This window comes from Lactuca saligna, chromosome 3, assembly GCF_052625555.1.
Source record: "Lactuca saligna cultivar CGN05327 chromosome 3, ASM5262555v1, whole genome shotgun sequence".
NCBI lineage: Eukaryota > Viridiplantae > Streptophyta > Magnoliopsida > Asterales > Asteraceae > Lactuca > Lactuca saligna.
Genome location: NC_136419.1, coordinates 199,051,506 through 199,076,074, shown reverse-complemented (window position 1 = coordinate 199,076,074; position 24,569 = coordinate 199,051,506). Strand labels below are relative to the sequence as shown.

The window sequence follows — 24,569 nt, the reverse complement described above, 5'->3', positions numbered from 1 at the left end:
GGAATCCTCAGACCATTAGCGTGTTTTGGTTCCCATATCAAAAAAAGAATCAAATTCGTCCCAGAGAAGAAATAAGCCCTAACAGTGATGAATAGGAAAAAGTAACCATTTTAAGGAACAATTATTATACCTGGTAGAGAAGAAATAAGGAGCTTTGCTAACCCCTATCGCATCCATTAATATCTGTATCCTCACACAGCCACGCAGGGAACATGGAGCAATCTCAGAAGTCTCACAGGTCTCGTCAATCTAGCCCCTCGCCAAGATGAAATCTGATACTGATAAGAAGAAACGAGGACTCACTGATGATAAGAAACGAGACCCTAGTACTGATAAGAAGAAAGGCGACCTCACCGATGATAAGAAGCAAAACCCTAAGGTTTTTCGAATGTTTCTTGATTTTACAGAACAGGATAAGAACAAGTGTGGTGTGGACTTACAAGTAAGGCTGTAGAGGGGTGAATAGGAGGTTGAGATCGATCCCGAGAGATGAAAGAAGTTTAGCTACCCGGGAACATGCTAAGACCGGAGAAGAACTCTTTTATGAAGTTTAGCATCACGAGCGAACCCGATAATTACCTGATGGAAAACCGAGAAGATGAAGGAAGATGAACTTCATCATCTTCATAAAGAAAGGTCAGAGATAGTTAGAGACAGAGAGGGAGGGTGGCATACAACAACGAAAAACTTCATCATCATCTTCCACTGCCTGGCGGTGTGTGATTCGCGGCGACGACGTGATTAGGGCAAGAGGGAAACAACCATCGAAATTGACCGGAAAGCACCTCCATTCATCATCACCGGCAGATCCATCCTAGTCTCCCTTCTTTCCGTCACTTCTCACAATAGAGAAACAAGAGGGGAGAGTTGATTGTGAAGATGAAGAAAAGAAGCTAGAAAAGAAAGCGGGTTTTCAAAATTTTAGGGTTTCGTTTTCCCCCCGTTATCTTCTCAAGGCGCGTTTCACTAAAATTATAAAGCAACACCTACAGAAGACGCACGTTTAAGATCAAGCGCCCTCCGTGTTTTTTATTTTTTTTCTTGAGACACTAATTTAAGGGCGCACAAAAATACGTGTCCACTATCCTTCAAATTTTGGAAGTCTGACATTATTTTTAAGGGCGCCCAAAAATGCGTAACGTGAATCAGCGAGTGTCATTGTTTGCGCGTCATTAAAGGCTATTTTTCTTGTAGTGTATACACCAGAAAAACCGCACCTTAGGATTCGTAAAAAGCGTATACCAAAAACTACATTGTACCATTCATTATACAAAATTAAAACCGTTCTTTATTATAAGTAGAAGTGACAATATTGATATATACACATTTACTTATTATAGAGTAATAAAAATAGTTTATAAAATGTGGATCAAATTGATCGATTGGGATAGGGTGCTTGAATATTTGGGTCATGTTTCTTTTAAGTGGTGATGATAAATTGATAATTACCCACCGACAAGTTGGATAATGTGCTAAACTCACTAGAAAAATGTGATGGTGATTGGAAGCTTGTACGCTTTTAATCGTGTGTTATTACATGAATAGAGATGGAGATTTCTTACTGAAGTGAAATTATTTGGGCTAAGTTAATGAAAGGAATTCATGGATTGCATGGGGGTTATTGGACAGTTTGGTGAAATGTCGAAGGATGGTGGAGTTTGGTCTACTGTTATTGAATTGTTTGATAAAATGCATGAAAATCACACCATACCTCATTCTTTGATGCGAAAAGGGTTGGCAATTATGCTCTTACATGTTGTTGGGAGGACCTTTTAGTGGGTGATATGAGGCTAATGGACCCGTTTCCTAGGCTTTGTGAATTAGAGACGAATAAGTTGTGTTTCATTATTGATCAATGGTATGATATGGACTCTCGACCTTGATAGATATGCTTAGTAATGTTTCTCTTACTAATATTATGGATAGATGAAAGTGAGATTTAAACCTTAGTTGTACTAGATATTACATTGATAATATCATGATCTAAATGGGTAATATTAGTAATTAGTAAACATTAGAATAAATATGTCTCAACAAAGATTAATATCCTCATGTGCATGTAGAGATATGAAAAATTGTTTTGAATAAAAACCCGGCCAGACTTAATATGGTCGTTAGAGACATTGAGTTCATCTAATTTATGCATATTTTATAATTGTCAACATGAAGACCTTAATCTGTATTGTGAGGTTGTGATTCATCTTTCGTTGTCGATTTCTAAGTGGTTATATCCGTCTTTTCTATTTTTGATAAACATTTCATAGTTATTCTTTTGGGTAGATATGTTCTCGTTGACCAAGGCGAAGATTAAAGCTTTGGATGATTTATAGGTATAAGAACAACATGATTTTTTATAGAAGTAGCATTGTTAAAAGGATTGTGATTGCATCCTTTGATTGCTTTTCGAATATAAATTAAAAAAGTTAACACTACTTTGACTTTTATGCAAAACCCATTCTTATATATTTTTGTGTAATTATCTTTTTTTACTACTAGGTGGTTTCTAATAAACCTTATCCTTTCAATTTATTTATTTTATTTGATCCAACACGTAATTACCCAAAAGCATATATTATTTGTTAGTTTATTCAAATAATTAGAATGTATAACTAAAATCAGTATATCGACAAAAGTAGTAATATATTTAGAAATTTAGTAAATATATTTTGGGGTTAAAGAAATATTTTTATAAATTTGAAAAACACCATCCGTGGGACTCGAACCCATGACCACGTGGTTAAAAGCCACGCGCTCTACCAACTGAGCTCCCCAGGACCGCGCGAGGAGTGGATTCTATATGGGTCACCGTGGATCGATTGACCAAGAGCGCCCATTTCATCCCGATTCAGGACAGCATCTCTGCCGAGAAGTTGGTCGACATCTATATCATGGAGATAGTGGCGCGGCACGGGGTGCCAGTATCAGTGATTTCAGACAGAGATGTGCGTTTTACTTCCAGGTTTAGGAAGAAGTTCCATGATGAGCTGGGGACTCGTCTACATTTTAGCACTGCCTTTCACCCGCAGACGGATGGTCAAAGTGAGTGGACCATCCAGACCCTTAAGGATATGTTGCGGGCATGTGTGCTAGATTTTGGGGGTAGTTGGGATACCTATCTTCCTTTCGCTGAGTTCTCATACAACAATAGCTACCACGCGAGTGTTGACCATCCTCCCTTCAAGATGTTGTACGGTCGGAGATGCAGGACCCTAATATATTGGGGAGAGGTTGGCCAGAGAGTCATGGGAAGTACTAAAGTGGTGCTCCATACAACAGAGAAGATTCAGCAGGTCCGGAGCAGGCTTTAGACTGCTCAGAGTCGGCAGAAAAGTTATGCCGACAAGCATCGTTCAGACTTGGAATTCCAATTCGGGGATATGGTTCTTCTGAAGGTGTCGCCATGGAAAGGCGTCATCCGATTCAGAAAGTGGGGAAAGTTAGGCCCAATGTACATCGGGCCATTCAGGGTTGTAGCCCGGGTGGGTAAGGTGGCGTATGGGTTGGATCTGCCAGCCGATCTCAGCCAGATCCACAACACTTTCAACGTCTCTAAGTTGAGGAAGTGTTTTGTGGACAACTCGGCAGTGGTGCCTTTGGAGGATATTCAGATCGATGACAGTCCGAATTACATCGAGCGACCTGTGGAAATCCTCGACAGGAAGTCGAAGGATCTAAGGAACAAAAGGGTGGAACTCGTGAAGGTGCAATGGCAGCACCAGAAGGGATCGGAGTGGACTTGGGAGCCAGTGGAAGAAATGATGGCGCACTACCCTGAGCTATTTTAGGATCGAGCAACAGACTTCAAGGACGAAGTCTAAGATAAGTGGGGGAGATTTGTAGCACCTGATTCCCGGTACGTACTCCTTGTAATTAACATTTTTAAATTAATGCATTTTTGTCTTGGACTCGGCGAGTTGATGGACCTACTCGCCGAGTAGGAGTGCGATAAGATGCGGGGACTGAACTTTGGACTCGGCAAGTCGGTTCTCGGACTGGGCGAGTAGACCCTATTTGGGCAAAAACCCTAATCCGGGTGTTTGCACCCTATTTAAACGCTCTAACTTGGCCTCCTTTGTCCCTAACACTTCCAGAGAGCTGACGAGCGAAACCCTAGCCCCTATTTTGTTCTTGAGAGTGATTTTGGCTTTGTGAAGAAGGTTTGGAGCTTAGATGAAGAAGAAAGAGGTTGTGGTGTGCAAGGAGGAGAGGTAGATTCGGAATCTACACTGCAAGAGGCTTCCATTCAGGTATAAAATCCCCAACCTTGATCACTAGTTCTTTAGATCCCCTTTTGTCCCTAAAATGGTGGTTTTTCAAGCCCTAAAACACCATACTCCTTGTGTTTGTGCTTAATGTTCAGAAAGGACTTCAGATCTAGACAATATGGGCATATTAGAATTATAAAGTTTTTGTGGTTGGAGTGATTGAGGTTCCCATTGAGTGTATGAACTCATAAAAAGCTTCGATTTGCCTTTTAGGTCTTGTAGGGCCATGCATGAACGTAAAGTTTGCAACTTTACGTGATAAGCATGCCCTAGGATCATAGATCTACGGTTTTGAAGCGTTGCATGTCGCAGATTTGGTCTATATGGGAAATGGGTCAAGGGACTCGGCGAGTCCCAAAGTGGAACTCAGCGAGTTCTATGATGATGACCTTAGACTCGGCGAGTTGGATGAACAACCTAGCGAGTCCTATGAAGATTGCCTGGAGCTCGGCGAGTTGTTCCTGGACTCGGCGAGTTGGGTCACGAGTCGGTTCAATCGTCCCAAGTAATGAGTTAAGGGTGACTTAGTGAGTGGGAAGAAGGACTGGTCGAGTAGGACTGGGTTAATAGGAGAAGGACTCGGCGAGTCTATATCGTGACTCGTCGAGTCTAGTCAAATGGATGTTAACTTTGACCAAGGAGTTGACCTTGGACCAAGGGAGGGCCAGTCTTTTGACCTAAGGGTATTTATGGGTGTCTAATCTATGTTCATGATTTATAGCCGGAGGATTACCGGTTCAGCAGTCAGGCACTCAGCAAGTAGACTTTCAACAGCTACTCCGAGGTGAGTTACCTTCTAGTAGCAGGGGGTCTAAGGCCACAATGTCGCGCCCCTAGTAGGAATTGTATGATTAGATGATTGTCTCTGTGATATTCATCTAGGGTTGCTACTAATTGTGTTATGTTATGTGTTTGTATGATATGATGCTCTGTGCTAGTAATAGTAGGGGAGATAGTCCCCAGGTTACCGGTCGATAGGGTCGAAGGGGCAGTCATGCCCAACCATGCTAAATAGATTATGTGATACATGTTATGTGGTAGTGGTAGGGGTGAAATCGTCTCCAACATCCGGTCGAGAGGACCGAAGGGGAGACCAGCACCCAGATATGTTAGTCAGTATCCGGTCGAGAGGACCGAAGGGGAGACCAGCACCCAGATATGTTAGTCAGTATCCGATCGAGAGGACCGAAGAAGGGGAGACTAGCACCCAGATATGCTAGTCAGTATCCGGTCGAGAGGACCGAAGGGGTAGGTCGGGCACCCAGATATGCCTGACAATATATGTATATTATGTGGTTATTTGGTATGCGGTACGGTGGAGGAACTCACTAAGCTTTGTTCTTACGGTTTTTAGTTGTTGTTTCAGGTACCTCTTCAGCCAAGGGGAAGGAGCTGGCCGGTAGCGGCATATCACACACATGCTCTTGTTTTTTACACTATGAGATATTTTGGGATTGTACTCTGATATTATTATGATTTATGTTTTGATTTACAAACACGAGGCATGTTTTATTAAATGATGTGGTCGAATGATATTTTGTTAAAACCGTTTTGCAAATCACCTGATTAAAAATGAAATTTTAGGCCCGCATTTTGGGATGTTACAAGGAAGACACGCAAAAAGAAATAGGAACGGAAAACCTGATCGATCCTAGCGAATGCGGCGGATGAAGATCCACATGGTCGTATAGTTGCAGAAACACAGCCGATGGTGTTCTATCGTCGAAACACAAGTTATATTGATTAACAATGTTTGTTTTGTGAAAATCATTAGGTGTTTTTATATATAGTTATTTTTTCCTATTTTCTCTCACTTTCCATCTCCTAATGTGTTATTTTCTTATAACTTCATAATTGTTTATTCAAAAATCTAAGGCTGACAATCCTAAATATAAAAAAAATTACATGATATTTCCATAGACACTTTTAGCATACATGTAGCATCCACCCTAAATTATGTTATAGATAGATCTTTATAACATAAAGAAAATCAATCAAAATATCTAACACAAATTTATATCTACAATTGATTCAAATCACCATATATCTATGAATTTTAAAAAGTGTTGGCATTACACCAAATAGTAATAATGAATGTTAGATATATCACAATTAAAGGCTAATGGTATCGCACTAGGTTTAAGAATATTATTCTTTTTTTAGCACATTCCCTTCAAATTTTGAAGAGGACGGTCTTGTTTTAATATGTTAATGACAAAATTATTTTCCATTTTTATATTTAACTTTCTTATAATTATGAGGTATAGGTTAAGCAAAAAAATTATACAATTATACAACTTTTTTATACTCAAATAATAAAAAAAACTATCCCAGCCAGATTCCGATCAGAAAGTTATAATTAATTTGCTTTTCCTTCATTTGGTAATTGTACTTTTTTCAGAAACAAACTAAATTAAATGGAAAACAAATAAAATAACAACAAGAATAGAAATTAGGTCAAAACCCGACAAAATAAATATGTGAAACTCGAAAGCAAACGAAGCCTCAAGAAACCACACTTTCGCTCTGGCTGCTACAACGAAAACGGCAACAATGATGGTTGTTGCTGTGGCGACGCCGATAAATTTGTCTCGAGGCTTTATTTCACATCTGGTAAACTCGTTTAGATATTTCTTGTAGCGTAACAGCTCAGATAAAAATTTTGTTGTTTTCAGATCTGAGATGCAAAAGTCAAATAGGGCGTAAGTTGAATTTAGATTATCATCGTTTTAAATAGCTGCAGATATACAGATTTCACTGCAATTGCTAATTAAATGGTGCTGATCTACTGTGCGTGATAGTTGACTAAAGGCTGTTCAGATATTTCTTCTTGTAACCTTGTTTTAGATCTGGACTTGTTCAGATATTTCTTCTTGTTTTAGATCTGGACTTGTTAGATATTTCTTTTGCTAATAGATTTGTCAACCGTTTATGTTACGGCGCCGATTTGGTGAATAGATCTATCATCAGCTCTTCTCATATATAGAGCTCTGGTTATCTTTTAGGGAAAAAGAGAACCTTTAGTTTTGGAAGGAAATTACAGTGATTTCTAAAACCCAGTTCATCATTTAGGGTTTTGTAATGGGCTTGACGGGGAGATCCTTGTGTAAGTTTGTGTAAGCTGTGTAACATGTATTGGAAAGTATGTGTATTGGGATGGTTTGTGGGTTACACCACCTTCATAATTTAGTCAAGACATAAATGAAGAGAATTGCATCGTGATATCAAGAGTTCCAACATCCTATTAGACAAGAATTGAAACCCCAAGATCTCAGATTTCAATAAAATTGAGTCTGAATGGCACTACGAGTCCATATCTTAGGGAATTTTAGACTTTAATCTCCAATAAAATTGGAATTTTTTGTGCACTAGCATACCTTCATATGTCTGTTATGACTCAACGGAAAGTATTGTACCGGGATATTAAAAGCTCCAACATCCTACTAGAGGAAAATTGGCATGCAAATATCTCAGATTTTCAGCCGTTTATATTTGTTCCGTTAAGATTTGCAGATTTGGTCTGGATTTCATATTTTTTTCACCTCTGTGAAAAGTCCGATTTTTATTTCTTTGGTGTGGTGTTGTTTGAAGTATTGCATGGGAGGTTGTGTATTGGCAAGGACAATATCCATCCTTGAACAAGATTGGTGCGACAATGCTATACGGGGTTTACGTGATGAAATAAATCATAATTTTTTGATAGCCGTCATAACAATATCATATTGATGCTTGAAGAGAAATCGTGAAGTACATCCATCGATGACCGCCATCATGAGAATGCTTGATATTGCATTTAAATATCAAGTATGTTGTATATATTTCCAACATGATATATTCCTTGTATATATATTGCAGATGATTTTGTTTATGTATTTCCAACATGATATATTTCTTGCATATATCAACAATGTATATTTTAATGATCTTCTCCAATGTAATGCTCTTTCTTAGTCAAGTTTTCCAAAATCCAAATTGTATGATTCAATAATGCTTTGGATTTGGGTTCAAGCATGAAGTAGCAATTTTTTTCCGAAAGATCATCAAGAGTTACATTACAACTCATAAGATCTATATGAAAATCTGTTTTTGCTTGGTGATTTTCCATGAAACTTGCTCAAGCAGTTGCTCAATTCTGTTGTTGCTATGTGCTTACCGTAGTTGCGTGGTTTCCCTTGCCTGAGTCATGAACGTAGTTGCTTAAAAGTTACAACTGCAGGTCATTACTAAAGGGATATTTGGGATTGAGTTTTTTGCCACCACTTATTATGAGCTTTTGAAATGTTAGTTCCATATGACTTATTGAAAATGACATAGACTCTTGAAAGATAAAAGGAAATGCTCTCATGTTAACTTAAACACTCATACCTTTGTTGGTTATTTTACTTATATAAACACTTTTTGTCACACTGCAAAAAATCAAAAAATGTCTATCGGCTTATGACATTTTGCAACCGCATAAGCTTTTGTTTTCTAAACTTGATACAAAACACCCATTAAAACTGTCCAAACTTGAGCTAAACTCCCAAAACCAATTCTAAACAATATACATTTATAGGACATAACATCCCAACTATCGCAAATTCTTCATATACACTAACTCATATATCGATAATATCTTTATTTACAAAAAACCAAGATAATACAGTAACAGTTTATCAACAATTATGGAAATCTGTTGTAGTGATTTTAAAAGTAGATATTCAAATCATGCATAATCGCTCCACTACATGTGGGAATGAAATTGCAGATTCTAAGTTATCACAGAATTAGTTGCTTGTTTTTCTGCCGGAAGAAAAAAGATAAGAACCAATCAGATTCTTTTGCATATTTTTGCAAGTGGAGAACATCCTTACAATAAACTGTAACTCGGAATGAATTAAACATGTTTCAATTCAACATGACTTCAAGAAACTATTATTTTGACTTTAAGCCTATGCAGTGATACCTTGAGTTCAATGGAAAGATATTTTAACCAATTAACCCATTTGTTCATTAAGAATCTTTATAAAATGTAGGAAGCTCATGTAACAACTCGAAATCGTTGTAAGCAATTATGTATATTAAGTGAATTACTATTTAGAGAAATATTATATATATTCTATGAAGTTCGGTTATAAAGCTATGAAGCATTCTTCTCTTTCAACATTTTCCGCCACATCACCTCCCTCCTCAATCAGTCACCTTTTTCTTTCATGGAAATATTCACATTTCGATCTTTCATCAAATTTTATTATATTCTAATACAAATAATATTTCACATTTTTAAAACATATAAACTAAAAATAAATATAAATATCAATAAAACATTAATAATACTTAATTTTATTTGTTAAACTAAAAATTTAAACATACAAATAACATATTGTTGTTGTTTAATTTAAAATTAATTGTTGGAAAACTGATTTATCAATTATTTTCTACATACATAGTTGTATGTTAAATAATAAAACTAAGGTCATCTCCAATGCATTAAACTCATAAAAAATTGAATAGAGTACCAACTAGGGAAAAGACTATATATATTCAATTAAATTCTTAAAAAACTAACAACTTTTCACTATACATTCTACTCAACCGTTCATTTAACTCCACATTCTCTCTCCTCTATATTATATTCAAATGTATTCTATTAAACTCCCATTGTGGATGATCTAATCTGATGATTGGAGTTGCGCTAGGTGTCAAATCATAATTGATGATGTGGCAAAAAGTCACTGGAAGATCTTGTTAGGTTATTAAATGATTTTTCATCTTAATGATGTTGTTGATAGTTAGAGGTGGAACTTGGAGGGGTCGGATTCTTTCACACTTAAGGAGTACATATCATTATAGATAATTTTACTCTTCCGAAGGGATATATAAGGACGAGGTGATGTCGGTATGTGCCAAGGAAGGTTAATATTCTTCTTTGGTTTGTTTCGTTGAATCCTTTACCTACTAGATGGAACTTAAGTAGGAAAGGTGTGGAAGTGAATTATTTACTTTGCCCGATTTGTTTAAACTTTGTGGAAGATGTTTTTCATGTCCTTTTGATTTATGAGTTGGCATCCTCCGTTTTTAGTGGAAGGCGTTCATGTGAGTTGATATTGAACCGCCTGATAGAAATAATCCGGAGGAAATATTTGATTGGATTGATGATAGTCGACTTCAACCAGCTAAAAGATCGGCTTTGGAGTCTATTATTGTGCATGGGTTGTAGGTTCTTTGGCAATTTCGAAATAAAGCTTTTGAAGTTAAGCTTCTGTTACGTCAAGTAGTGTTTAATTGTATAGTTGATTATTCTTATTTGTGGTTTATTAACATGAATACTAAAATTAGCGTTAGTTGGAGCAATTATTTCTATGTAATTTGTTTAGCGATTGGCTAATTTGAGCTGTTAAAAAAAAAAATAGAATGTTAGTTACCAATTTTAATGACAAACAATTATGTCTTATAGATGTCCGATGACCTATTAACAATACCAGGCAAACGATGTTTGTTTTTTTTTTTTTTTTTTTTTTTTTTTTGTAATTGAATGATGTTAGTATTACAAATTTGGTATAATAATTTTGTCTGAAAAATAAATGAAGATATAATAGGTTTCTGAAATTAGTCCGTACATTTATAACAAAAATGTTTTTTTTAGTTTACTCTTTTATAATTATCAAACCTCTATACATTAAAGCAATTTTTTGAAGTTTTTCTTGAATCTTAAGTTGAAAGAGTTAAATTTAAATCAACTCCAATTTGAGAAATCTAATATTATATAAGTGTTCTCACTAAAAACACTTGACATAACAATTTATTTTTTTGGCATACTTCTTATTTTTCAAATTTAAATAAATAAAAATATAACAAATTTCCTTCACAATCATATCTAGGTGGAAACTCAAGTTATAATAATCCTTTTTTTAATTATTTCTTTGAAATTGTACTTTGAAGAACCATAATCAAAATTATAATGGTAAACCAAAGAAGAAAATAGAAATAAAAAGTAAAAACCCAACAAAAGAAATAAACTAGACAACAAATCTAGTAAAAATTATGGACGCGTTTTTAATTTTTTTTAAACTTACAAATATAATACTTTTACTCTTTAGAGTAAATTATAGCTTACGTCACTTTGGATCATTCTTTTGTACTTAGTTTTTAAATTTTGATAAGAATGGTCGATGTAGTTGACAAAAGTTTCATTTTTGATCTATCATCATCTAAATTTCTGTTAAATACATGTAAAATATCATTTTATCTCATATTTTTTATTTTTCATATATTTGTTTTTGTTATTTATTGTTTGTTTATAGGTCCTACTATTGTTTTTCACCACCGTATACATTAACACCTTATTAACAATAATAGAAATTAACCGGAGTTACATTTGTGTGTCAAGGAACACATGAGATTAGAACCTTGTAGGAGTATTTTCCTCGTGCTTGAAAAAGTTACTATGATCAACTAGCCTGTTGGAATTATTTTAAAGTAGATATTCAATCATGTATAATCGTCCTAGTGTTTTTTGGGAATGAAATTGCCGATTTTTGGATCTAATTAATCTTTTCTCCACATTGGTTAACACATAATCATTTGTTGGCTTTTCTGCTAGAAAAAAGGATCAGAACTACATATATTCTTTTGCGAACTACATATATTCTTTTGCTTATTTTTGCAGGTTAAGTGGAGAACATCCCTACAACAAACTGCAATCATGAATAATTCAAACAATATTTTTAGATTCAACATGGCCTAAGAAACTATTATTTTGACTTTAAGGGATTCCTAAAGCATATGCCCCATTCTTTAAAATGATAAAGTGAGTTTAGTGGAAAGATATATTAACAAATTAATTGAATTTGTTACTTAAGAGTCCATGCAAAATGTAGGACGATCATGTAATAACTCAGACCTTTGTAAGCCAATTATCTATGTTTAGTGAAATATTATTTTGAGAAATATTCTATGTTCTATGAAGTTTGGTTTTCAGTATGATTTGGCAAGTTAAATGGTTTATTCTAAATACATAAAAGTAAATTCGAAATATATATATTCTTAAGATTTGAAGTGTAATTAGTTACAGTTATGTTCAAATTAGGGAGAATTTCATATATCCAACTCTTAAACTTTAAAATATTATATTTGTCATTTTTAATTTCTCAATATCATATTTACAATCTTCAAAATATCATATTTGCCCAAATCCTTTTTTATAATGTTTTTAATATTTTATAATAATTTTTTATGCCTTAGAATTATTATAATAATTAAGAAATTTAACCATAGTATCTTTATATCTATGATAATGGAATGTAAACTTCTAAATTGTTGAAATGTCGGCTTCTTGATAGGCAAAAAGATTCACCTTCAACCATTTCTATAGAATGTATATTTTGTTTGTTTAGTTTTTGTTGTTGTTGATTATTATCATGTTGTAGATTGAGGATATTTGTAACGACCCAAAATTTAAGACCAAAAATTTCTTTAATAAACCATTACTTAAAATAGCTTCATCATTCCAAAACATAATATGAGTATAAGTTTTCAAAACATATGTTCGTTATCAGAGTAAAATTCCCAGGCTGTCTAATCTATGGTGTGTGCCATGCGATCACCCCGAGCTCCTTCCTCCGCTACCGGAAGTACCTGAAACCAAAACTGAAAACCGTAAGCACGAAGCTTAGTGAGTTCCCCACCCTACCACATACCATGCATAACCACATACTGCACATAATGGGCCACACCCCCTATCTTGGGCCTCGCCCCTACCTCGGGCCTCGCCCGCTACAACGGCCCCGCCGCTCCAGGCCCCGCCTGGCTTCGAGCCCCGCTCGGATACAGATCTGTTTTTCTTAGGCCTCGCCTGTCACAGGGCCTCGCCCGTCACGTAATAATAACAACACATAAACATTTCATAACACATAACTAACGCATGCAACTGGTTCGGTCCTAAGGCCTCGCCTTTCCTGGGCCTCGCCCATGTCCTGCTACTGAGGAGTCATGGAACCCCATCCATGCTCCTAATGGTAGTAAGGTACGGGCCTAGCCCACTCCCACTCCTGTTCTAGTTCGGGCCTCGCCTCTAATCTGCTACTAGTGAGATATGGAACCCCATCCACACTCTGCTATTGGTGAGATACGGGACCTCTCCCACACTCACCTCCCTTCCAGGTACATACATGTATCACACAGACAACAAGTATAACTATCATATATAACAATTCCGTGGGCGCCCGCCCGCTATTACTGGACCTCGTACCGCAAACGATGCTAGCATACTATACCTAGGGCTAACCCCCAGGTCTTCTACTCATAACTACATGGGCCGACATTGTGGCCTTAGACCCATTCACACAAAGGGAAACTCACCTGAACTGGCTGAACTTGCTGATGATCTCACTAGCTGCTTCCCGACAACTCACGGAACTCCTGCTCCCCTTGCTCCCCGAACTACCAATATCAATGTAACACTGAGTCTAACTGACCCCCGAAAGACAACCAAGTCCACCCTGGTCCAAAGTCATCCTTCCAGGTCAACCCTACTCGCCGAGTCACCCTACTGACTCGCCGAGTTCATAATATTCAGATTCCTTCCATTCCTGACTAGACTCGCCGAGTCTACCGATTTCTGAGTCCAGACCTGTCCAACTCACTGAGTCTCCACCCGACTCACTGATTCGAGTCACAACTCGAAGGGTTTGGGGGTTTCGCGACCTGACTCGCCGAGTTCAAGAACAGACTCGCCGAGTCCAAGGCAATCCTCATACGACTCGACGAGTTGTTCATCCCACTCGTCGAGTTTCTCCAAATCTTCATGCTACTCGCCGAGTCCGCTCAAAGGACTCGTCGAGTCCCTTCAGATCTCCTTACATGCAGATGATTTTTGAGTCATGCATGGACTCCAAACTATAGATCCATCCTTCCCAAGCCTATTCCACACGTAAAGTTGCAAACTTTACGTGTACAGAAGGAGATCTAGTCAAGATACGCCATTAACTAGGGTGTAAGGCCAAGGGACTTCAAAATCGACTCAATGGCTGATACTTTATGCTTCTCCAGGCCCTAAAACACTTGAATCTGAAGTAGCAACTTCAGATCCGGCCTCTATCCCAAAATAACAACATTATGGCAAAAGAGCCCCACAACCACACATAGATCTAGGTGCAAAAAGAGTCCAGGAACTAGTTTATTACCTTTAAGTGCTCAGAATGGACTCACAATCCCAGATCTAAAGCTCCTTCTTGCTCCTCCAAGTTCCTTCTTCCTTTTCCAAGCCTTAATGCACCTTCCAAGGCTCAACTAGGAGATATGACGGCTAGGGTTTGATATCTAAGGCTTAAGAGGCAGTAAGGAACCCTAGGAAGAAGATTAAGACGTTTATATAGGCCCCAAGTCCTAAATTTAGGGTTTTCCATGCACAGACCAGACTCGCCGAGTCACCTTAGCCGACTCGCCGAGTCGGTCGCTTACACCTCGACCCGGATCCCGCTCGGACTCGCCGAGTCCCTCCTTGGACTCGTCGAGTCGGCCCTTAAATTAGGGCTTTTCTTTACCTTCTTGGCCTTAGAAACTTTGGGTGTTACAACTCTCCCCCACTTAAACTAAACTTCGTCCTCGAAGTTTACTATATTCTACTGTCGGCGATCAACCTCCAAAGCCCCACCATCCATTTTACCACCAGCTGCCTAACTTTGCTGGCCTTCCGTTCAATCATTCAGACCAACGCCCATCCTTACAGATAATAACTTCGGATGCATCCTGACCCTAATCATCCTGGAAACACAACTTACCCCACCGACAATCTTTCTGGTGATCCCCGAGTACTGCAACATAAGGGTCCACCCCTTCTTTCCTTGCGCGATTTCCCTGTCTTCGCAAGGCAACGCTCCATAACCATCTATCCCTTCTGCCGCTGTGAAGACCCTTTCCTTACCAAATCTATTACTCCCGCCACTCCCAGTACGGGTCATCGTTGCCAGTACCCTCTGGGCATTCATCCTGCTATCACTTGGTGTTGAGCACCCCACGATCGACTGACTGAATTCCACCATACTCTGCATCCCCGCACTGCTACTGACTAGGAATCCTGCTACTCTTATCTGGCTTCCGAATGAACTGAGACCATCCTGGTCCCTACCGACCTATCAACAACTGGATTACCGACCCTCACCGATTATTGACCCAGCACAACCTCTAGTCGCTCCCAGCGACATTCGAAGATACTTCCGCCACCTATACAGCTCAAACTATTCTATCATGCTTGGCACTACAAATTCCTGGGATCCCCGATCCCCTTGCCTAGACGCTAAGGTACTACCAGGTCCTACCTGTGCTGCTAAACTTACGGGCCTCGCCCACGGGTCTCACCCAACCGTACTACTAAGCCACCCGGCCCTCAGGTCTCATCTATATTGTTATTCTCATACGGGCCTCGCCCACGGGTCTCACCCGAATGTATCCTAGAGAGGCCTCTTCCAAGGCTATACCGGCAACTCCATACCATTCACATCCACTTTCCATTCCCGATCCCTATCGGAATGTTAGGAGATAAGGGCCTCGCCCCGACTCCGCCAAGAGCTACTACAAAATGCTACGACTGCCCCGTAGTCTTACATCACTTTCCACCACTAACTGCTGACACGAAAGCATCTCCTACTATTTGACCTCAAGATCCCCAATTCGACTCACACGAGCTCTACATGTGGCCCTTTAACCTGAATCTGGACAACATACCCACCATTACCCTTCACACGCACTCATTGATGGGAAGTTCTCAAACTCTCAACCCTGAACTTTTAAACGCTGAACTACCCCTTTTCCTTATCAGAAGTCATATACCCGATCTGGATTCGCGTGCCCTTACCCTTATACACTCGGAGGATTCTCCCCCACTTGGATCCTACTTACACCTCGATGATCGGTGAGAAGAAATCCCAAATCCTTGCTACCATAATCAATCCGCTGAGGAATCCCAAGCTTACCATAGCTAAGGATCCAACCTGTCCATTTCGAAACTTATACGGCTCCGAACTAGCGAGACATACCGAGCCTCTCCTTGGCATGCTACGGATACTGCACTCAAAGTAACCTTCTTCGATACAACTCATCCCTTAATTACTAACCAATAACCAAGGTATGCGAATGGCATATAACTCGATCCCAATGAACCTGCTCGAAAATAAAATTCTCAACTGCTAATGATGTAGAATCATAACAATATAATCATGCACAAAATAAAAGAACTGGAAATGGAAGTTACATACCTGAAATGTCCGGCGTCGCTCGCATCTCCAAAGTAGCCATCTGAAAAGCCCTGCCTCCTACCGCAGGCGCCTCCGCATGGCCCTGACGGCCGTCTGTGACCCTCAAAGTTGCAGGGGCGGGTGCCATCACCCGTCCTGCTGAAAACAAACTAGGGCACTGGGCCTTCTTGTGGCCCCGCTGATTGCAGTGAAAACATATCAAGTCTGATCCCTGGGTGATGGTAGTAGTACAATCTCTGCTAAAATGACCCGTCTGACCGCACCTGAAACAGCCAGACTCACCACCACTACCACTTCTGCACGCGCCCCCGTGCGTCCTGCCACACCTTCCGCATCGACTGCGGTCCTGATAATCCCTCATCCTTGAATCCGTCCCCTTGAGCCTTTTTCCCGAACTCGCGGCTACCTGAACCTCATCCGACTTCCTCTTCCTGATCTGCTCCAAATCAATTTCCCTCTCCCTGGCCCGAGAAATCATATCCTCCAGAGTCTTACATCCGGACCTGCTCACGAACTCCCTGATGTCATCCCTCAGCATCTCGTGATATCGTGCCTTCTTCATTTCCTCATCCGCGACATACTGCGGAACCAGAAGGGCTCTCTCTCTGAACTTGGCGGTGATCTCCGCCACAGTTTCGGTAGTCTGCGTCAAATCCTGAAACTCCCGGGCCAACTGTTGCACCTCAATAATCGGCGAAAACTCCGCTCTAAACCTCGTTGAGAAATCACTCCAAGTCATCGCGTCCAACGCGACATCATCCCCCAAAGCGTGACCAATCTCCTCCCACCAATCCCTCGCTCTGTCCTTCAGAAGACAGGAAGCGAGTCTGACCTTGTCCTCCTCAGGACACCGGCTCGTACAGAACGCATTGGCAACATCAGCCAACCATCTGCTGCTAGCGATGGGGTCCCTAGCCCCATGATAATCTGGTGCCCCGCAAGCCCTGAACTCCCGAAATGTCAAGGTACGCGCTCCCAACAAAGCCATCATCTCGGTACGGAAGGCTCCCAGCCTCTCATCCAAAATCTCCAATATACCCTCCTTGACCGTGCCAAAGATCACAGGAGTCTGAGCTAAAATACTGCGCGTAACCTCCGCTGATATCAACTCCCTCATCCGCTCCTCGAGCTGCTCGGCCCCTAAACCCGAGCCTAATCCCTCTCCGGCGCCTGATCCGCCCGCTGGTCCCTCTTGCAATGTCACCATGCTGAAACATACAACATAACCACTATCAGGATACTCCTCCTTACTGCGAGACCAAACATACTCACTACCAGGTTCCCGGTCTTGTCTCGGCCTTCCTTGAATCGAGTACGGATCCTCTGCTTTCAGTAGTACGGGCCCATACTACCTTCCACATCTATCCGTACTTTCCTCAGGAACTTCTTTGACTCCATCAGGTCCCTTTTGCTACTTCTACTGCTCTCAGCACTACCTCATCCTAGGCTTACCCTAGGGAAACCTTTGACTCAACTCAACCAGTCCTCAGCTGCTGAAGGCCTCCTCGCAATGCCAATTAGCCATCACCTAGATACCATCACATGTGACGAGGCTCAGATAATCCTTCAAGTAAAAGACTCGTTCCTACAACAGTTGGACTCAAACAAGAGCTGCGCAATAGGACCAAATCCAACACTCTGAGATTATTCAACCCTGATCACATGTGACGTGACGTATCCACCTAATGGCTAACTCCCATCACTCAGAATCCCACAATGCACAAAGCAAGAAGCATTCGGACAAGGGAAAATCTAACCATAACATACTCAAGCAATCATATCCACATAGCAAGAATCTAACTAGCATGCAACACAACTCATAACTCAGGCATAACCTACTCAGGCTATCCTACTACTGACTATTCAACACTGTCATGCAGATCAAAAGCACATATAACAGGCACATAAGGCATCCTCCCTAGATCCTTAGTCCTAATCTAGCATGCTACTCTATTAACTGATAATCAAAACATAAACTTGTATGGGTATTTTGGGGTACTTACTTGAGCTCGGTTGATTGCATGCACCACACCTCTTTTCTCTTTCAAGTTCTTTTCTTTCTGAATTCTTTTACTTTTTTAAAGCCGTTTTCTTTCTCAAAACTCTCTTTACAAAACTATCTTTTCACTTTTGAAAACTTTTTGTCCGACCCCTCAGTTTGAGTTCAGGCACACCCGAGAGTATGCCCGAATCCCTCAAACCAAGGCTCTGATACCAACTTGTAACGACCCAAAATTTAAGACCAAAAATTTCTTTAATAAACCATTACTTAAAATAGCTTCATCATTCCAAAACATAATATGAGTATAAGTTTTCAAAACATATGTTCGTTATCAGAGTAAAATTCCCAGGCTGTCTAATCTATGGTGTGTGCCATGCGATCACCCCGAGCTCCTTCCTCCGCTACCGGAAGTACCTGAAACCAAAACTGAAAACCGTAAGCACGAAGCTTAGTGAGTTCCCCACCCTACCCATACCATGCATAACCACATACTGCACATAATGGGCCACGCCCCCTATCTTGGGCCTCGCCCCCTACCTCGGGCCTCGCCCGCTACAACGGCCCCGCCGCTCCAGGCCCCGCCTGGCTTCGAGCCCCGCTCGGATACAGATCTGTTTTTCTTAGGCCTCGCCTGTCACAGGGCCTCGCCCGTCACGTAATAATAACAACACATAAACATTTCATAACACATAACTAACGCATGCAACTGGTTCGGTCCTAAGGCCTCGCCTTTCCTGGGCCTCGCCCATGTCCTGCTACTGAGGAGTCATGGAACCCCATCCATGCTCCTAATGGTAGTGAGGTACGGGCCTAGCCCACTCCCACTCCTGTTCTAGTTCGGGCCTCGCCCCTAATCTGCTACTAGTGAGATATGGAACCCCATCCACACTCTGCTATTGGTGAGATACGGGACCTCGCCCACACTCACCTCCCTTCCAGGTACATACATGTATCACACAGACAACAAGTATAACTATCATATATAACAATTCCGTGGGCGCCCGCCCGCTATTACTGGACCTCGTACCGCAAACGATGCTAGCATACTATACCTAGGGCTAACCCCCAGGTCTTCTACTCATAACTACATGGGCCGGTATTGTGGCCTTAAACCCATTCACACAAAGGGAAACTCACCTGAACTGGCTGAACTTGCTGATGATCTCACTAGCTGCTTCCCGACAACTCACGGAACTCCTGCTCCCCTTGCTCCCCGAACTACCAATATCAATGTAACACTGAGTCTAACTGACCCCCGAAAGACAACCAAGTCCACCCTGGTCCAAAGTCATCCTTCCAGGTCAACCCTACTCGCCGAGTCACCCTACTGACTCGCCGAGTTCATAATATTCAGATTCCTTCCATTCCTGACTAGACTCGCCGAGTCAGTCCATGACTCGCCGAGTCTACCGATTTCTGAGTCCAGACCTGTCCAACTCACTGAGTCTCCACCCGACTCACTGATTCGAGTCACAACTCGAAGGGTTTGGGGGTTTCGCGACCTGACTCGCCGAGTTCAAGAACAGACTCGCCGAGTCCAAGGCAATCCTCATACGACTCGACGAGTTGTTCATCCCACTCGTTGAGTTTCTCCAAATCTTCATGCTACTCGCCGAGTCCGCTCAAAGGACTCGTCGAGTCCCTTCAGATCTCCTTACATGCAGATGATTTTTGAGTCATGCATGGACTCCAAACTATAGATCCATCCTTCCCAAGCCTATTCCACACGTAAAGTTGCAAACTTTACGTGTACAGAAGGAGATCTAGGCAAGATACGCCATTAACTAGGGTGTAAGGCCAAGGGACTTCAAAATCGACTCAATGGCTGATACTTTATGCTTCTCCAGGCCCTAAAACACTTGAATCTGAAGTAGCAACTTCAGATCCGGCCTCTATCCCAAAATAACAACATTATGGCAAAAGAGCCCCACAACCACACATAGATCTAGGTGCAAAAAGAGTCCAGGAACTAGTTTATTACCTTTAAGTGCTCAGAATGGACTCACAATCCCAGATCTAAAGCTCCTTCTTGCTCCTCCAAGTTCCTTCTTCCTTTTCCAAGCCTTAATGCACCTTCCAAGGCTCAACTAGGAGATATGACGGCTAGGGTTTGATATCCAAGGCTTAAGAGGCAGTAAGGAACCCTAGGAAGAAGATTAAGACGTTTATATAGGCCCCAAGTCCCGAATTTAGGGTTTTCCATGCACAGACCAGACTCGCCGAGTCACCTTAGCCGACTCGCCGAGTCGGTCGCTTACACCTCGACCCGGATCCCGCTCGGACTCGCCGAGTCCCTCCTTGGACTCGTCGAGTCGGCCCTTAAATTAGGGCTTTTCTTTCCCTTCTTGGCCTTAGAAACTTTGGGTGTTACAATATTATAGATATTACCATTGATATTTTGATATTTAAGAAGTACATATATGATATTTTGATATTTAAGAAAAACATATATGATATTTTGATTTTTAAAAAGGACATATATGATATTTTGAAATTTTATGAAAGGTAAATATGATATTTAGAAATTTTATGAAGGGTAAATATGATATTTAGAAATTAAGTTGGGTAAATATGATATTTTGATGTTTAAAAAAAGCATATATGAAATTGTCCCTTCAAATTAAAGAGTTATAACTAAGAGTGAGCAAAACCAAACTGCAAACCCAAAAAACCGGAAAACTGAAGAAAAAAAAAACAATTGAAGAATAACTAAACAAATGAGTGGTTTTCATTTTGTAAAAAACCAAATTTTTGGTGCGGATCGATTTTGCATTATACCATAGGATTTGTAAAAAACGCATACCAAAAACCGCATTGTACCATTCATTAGACAAAATTGAAAGTGTTCTTTATCATAAGTAGAAGTGACAATATCGATATATACACATTTACTTATTATAGAGTAATAAATATAGTTTACAAAATGTGGATCAAATTGATCAAGTGGGATAGGGTGTTTGAATCTTTGAGGTCATGTCTCTTTTAAATGGAGATGATAATTACCCACCGATAAGTTGGATAACGTGGGATAGTGTACTAAACTCACTAGAAAAATGTGGAATGGTGATTGGAAGCTTGTACGCTTTTAATCGTGTGTTATTAAATGAATAGAGATGGAGATTTCTTACTCAAGTGAGTTTATTTGGGCTAAGGTAATGAAAGGAATTCATGCATTGCATGGGGGTTTTGGGGCAGTTTAGTGAAAAGTCGAAGAGTGGTGGAGTTTGGTCGACTATTATTGAGTTGTTTGATAAAATGCACGAAAATCACACCATACCTCATTCTTTGATGCGAAAAAAGGCTTGGCAATTGTGCTCTTACATGTTGTTGGGAGGATCTTTCGGTGGGTGATATGAGGCTAATGGACCAGTTTCCTAGGCTTTATGAATTAGAGACGAATACGTTGTATTTCATTAATGATCATGGTATGATATGGACTCTCGACCTTGATAGATATGCTTAGTAATGTTTCTCTTACTAATATTATGGATAGATGAAAGTGAGATTTAAACCCTAGTTTTACTAGATATTACATTGATAATGTCATGCACTATTAGTAAACATTAGAATAAATATGTCTCGATAAAGATTAATATCCTCATGTGCATGTAGAGATATGCAAAATTGTTTTGAACAAAATTTCCACCAGACTTAATATGTTCGTTAGGGACATTGATGTTCATCTAATTATGCCTATTTTGTAGTTGTCAACATGAAGACCATAATCTTTTTTGTGAGGTTGCGATTCATCTTTGGTTGTCGATTTCTAAGTGGTTAGATCCGTCTTTTCTATCTCTCATAAACATTTCATAGTTATTCTTTTCGGTAGATATGGTCTCGTTGACCAAGACGAAGATGAAAGCTTTGGATGATTTATAGGTATAAGAACAACGTCATTATTATAGAAGAAGCATTGTTAAAAGGATTGTGATTGCATCCTTTGATTGGTTTTCAAATATAAACTAAAAAAGTTAACACGGCTTTGACTTTTATGCAAAACCCATTGTTATATATTTTTGTGTAATTGTCTTTTTTTACTAGGTGGTTTTTAATAAACCTTAGTCTTTCAATTTATTTGTTTTATTTGATCCAACATTTAATTACCCAAAAACACATATGGTTATACTTAAATCTTATTTGTATATAGTTATACTTAAATCTTATTTGTTAATTTACTCAAATAATTACAATGTATAACTACAATCATTATATCGACAAAAGGTAGCAATATATTTAGAAATTTAAAAAAAATTGGAAAACGCCATCCGTGGGACTCGAACCCACGACCACGTGGTTAAAAGCCACGCGCTCTACCAACTGAGCTAGAACGGCCAGATGACAGTTTTTGCAATTATGTTAATAAGTTGTTTAGTAAGAAATGAGACCAAAAAGCCTCATTTTGAATTTATTGAGAGAGAGGCGTCTTTTATTTGACCTCATTCGTTGATTGGCCAGTTTATGGTGCACATGTGCCTAGGGATGCTAAGAAATGAGACCAAAAGCCTAAAAACCATGCTTATATTGGTTAACATTTATTTTTTTAACAGCTTATATTGGTTAACCGAAACAAACTATTATTAAAGTCATATTAATTAAAAAAAAGAAATTTTAATATTTGTTTGTGTGAGCCCAATTTTTTTATCAATCAAGCCTAGACTCAATTTTTAAGAGTTCTAGAGAAATATACGTTTTTAAACATAAGGTTCGAATGAAACCTGAAGCACAACATTAAAACAATTAATTTTGAATTTGAAATTGTTGGAATGTGGCTTGGTAATTAGACATCCAAAATGGATAATTTAATCTAGAAAATAATAAAACCCGAAGGACAATGACAGCTAGAGAAGGTATCTGCATGTCCTCCGAGCTTAGAAAAAATCGCCAGAGGTGTTGGTCGGCAGCAGCAAGAGTTAACTTAATTCTCTATTCCACGATTTAAACATACTATTCGGATTAATTATATGTGTCATTTTCATTAATCTCAAAAGTATTAGTAGATTAAAATCAAAAGTATTTATAGACTAAAAGGAAGACTTCTATAGAAACTATACAAAACATATATATATTAACAATCGATTAAATAAAAAGCGGTTAAATAAATAGAACCGGAAAATCAATTACTTTATTTACAATAAACATTATCACACCTCAAAACCAGAACGGCGGAAACATTTGGGGGTGGAGGACGTCATGTACAGTATCACAACACAGAATAATAGTAAACAAGTAAACAATATCATTCATTGCATTAATAATATAATTTAATACAAGTGTGTTCTGTATAATTTATATGACACCAAAAATGTAAATTAAAATATAAGATGAGTCTTGAATGTGCTCCATGTTCTCAAAAGCTGGCATCGATACCTGATGACCTGAGAATACAAGTTATTTTGAAAGAGTTTATTAGCTTTAAAGCTGGTGAGTTTATTATTTTAGTGTCATTGTTTGTATCAAAATGTTTGCAATAGTGTTTGAAGTATGAGTTTGTAGACGTTTGTAGTAAAAGTATGTGAATGTTTGTAACTCCTAGAAAATCCTATATTTTCTACTAAAAGTAGCATTCTACCAAGACTCGACTGTTTTGTATGTTTGTTTATTGTAAAAGTGTATAATTTTTTAAGTGTAACTATCATTAACAAAATATAGTTTATACATTATCGTTATGTGAAATGATCACAAAGTGAATGCAAAAGGGGAAATTAATGCGGTACTGTAGTGTTGTATTATAGTAACTACTGTTGTACTAACTACCTTAAACCGAATTTATATCAAGGTATTATGTGATTTGATTATACCATACTATCGACTATAAACATGACGAAGAAAGACGTTGGAAGTAATGACATTTGGCACCAGTAGACTTGCAGGTCCCATTGTAGCTAGCAGCAAAGGTGTAGGATGGTCAATCCAGTATAGATCTATACGCAAACTCACGCTCTCCCTCCAGGAGATTCTGGCTACAAATCGGGCCATGGCAGTGATGACATGCACCGAAACAGTGGTTCACATTTATGTTATAGTATACTTGTATATGTATTGTATGTACTAGTGTAGTGAATGTATTGT

The 24,569-nt window shown here is 39.3% G+C and overlaps 1 non-coding gene across 1 annotated transcript; it reads right to left on the bottom strand.

The window, feature by feature from the left end:
• Positions 1-22,759: 22,759 nt before the first annotated feature.
• On the bottom strand, positions 22,760-22,832 carry TRNAK-UUU (transfer RNA lysine (anticodon UUU)). The gene has a single exon. It is a non-coding gene; the product is annotated as a tRNA-Lys (tRNA).
• Between the last annotated feature and the right edge of the window lie 1,737 nt (positions 22,833-24,569).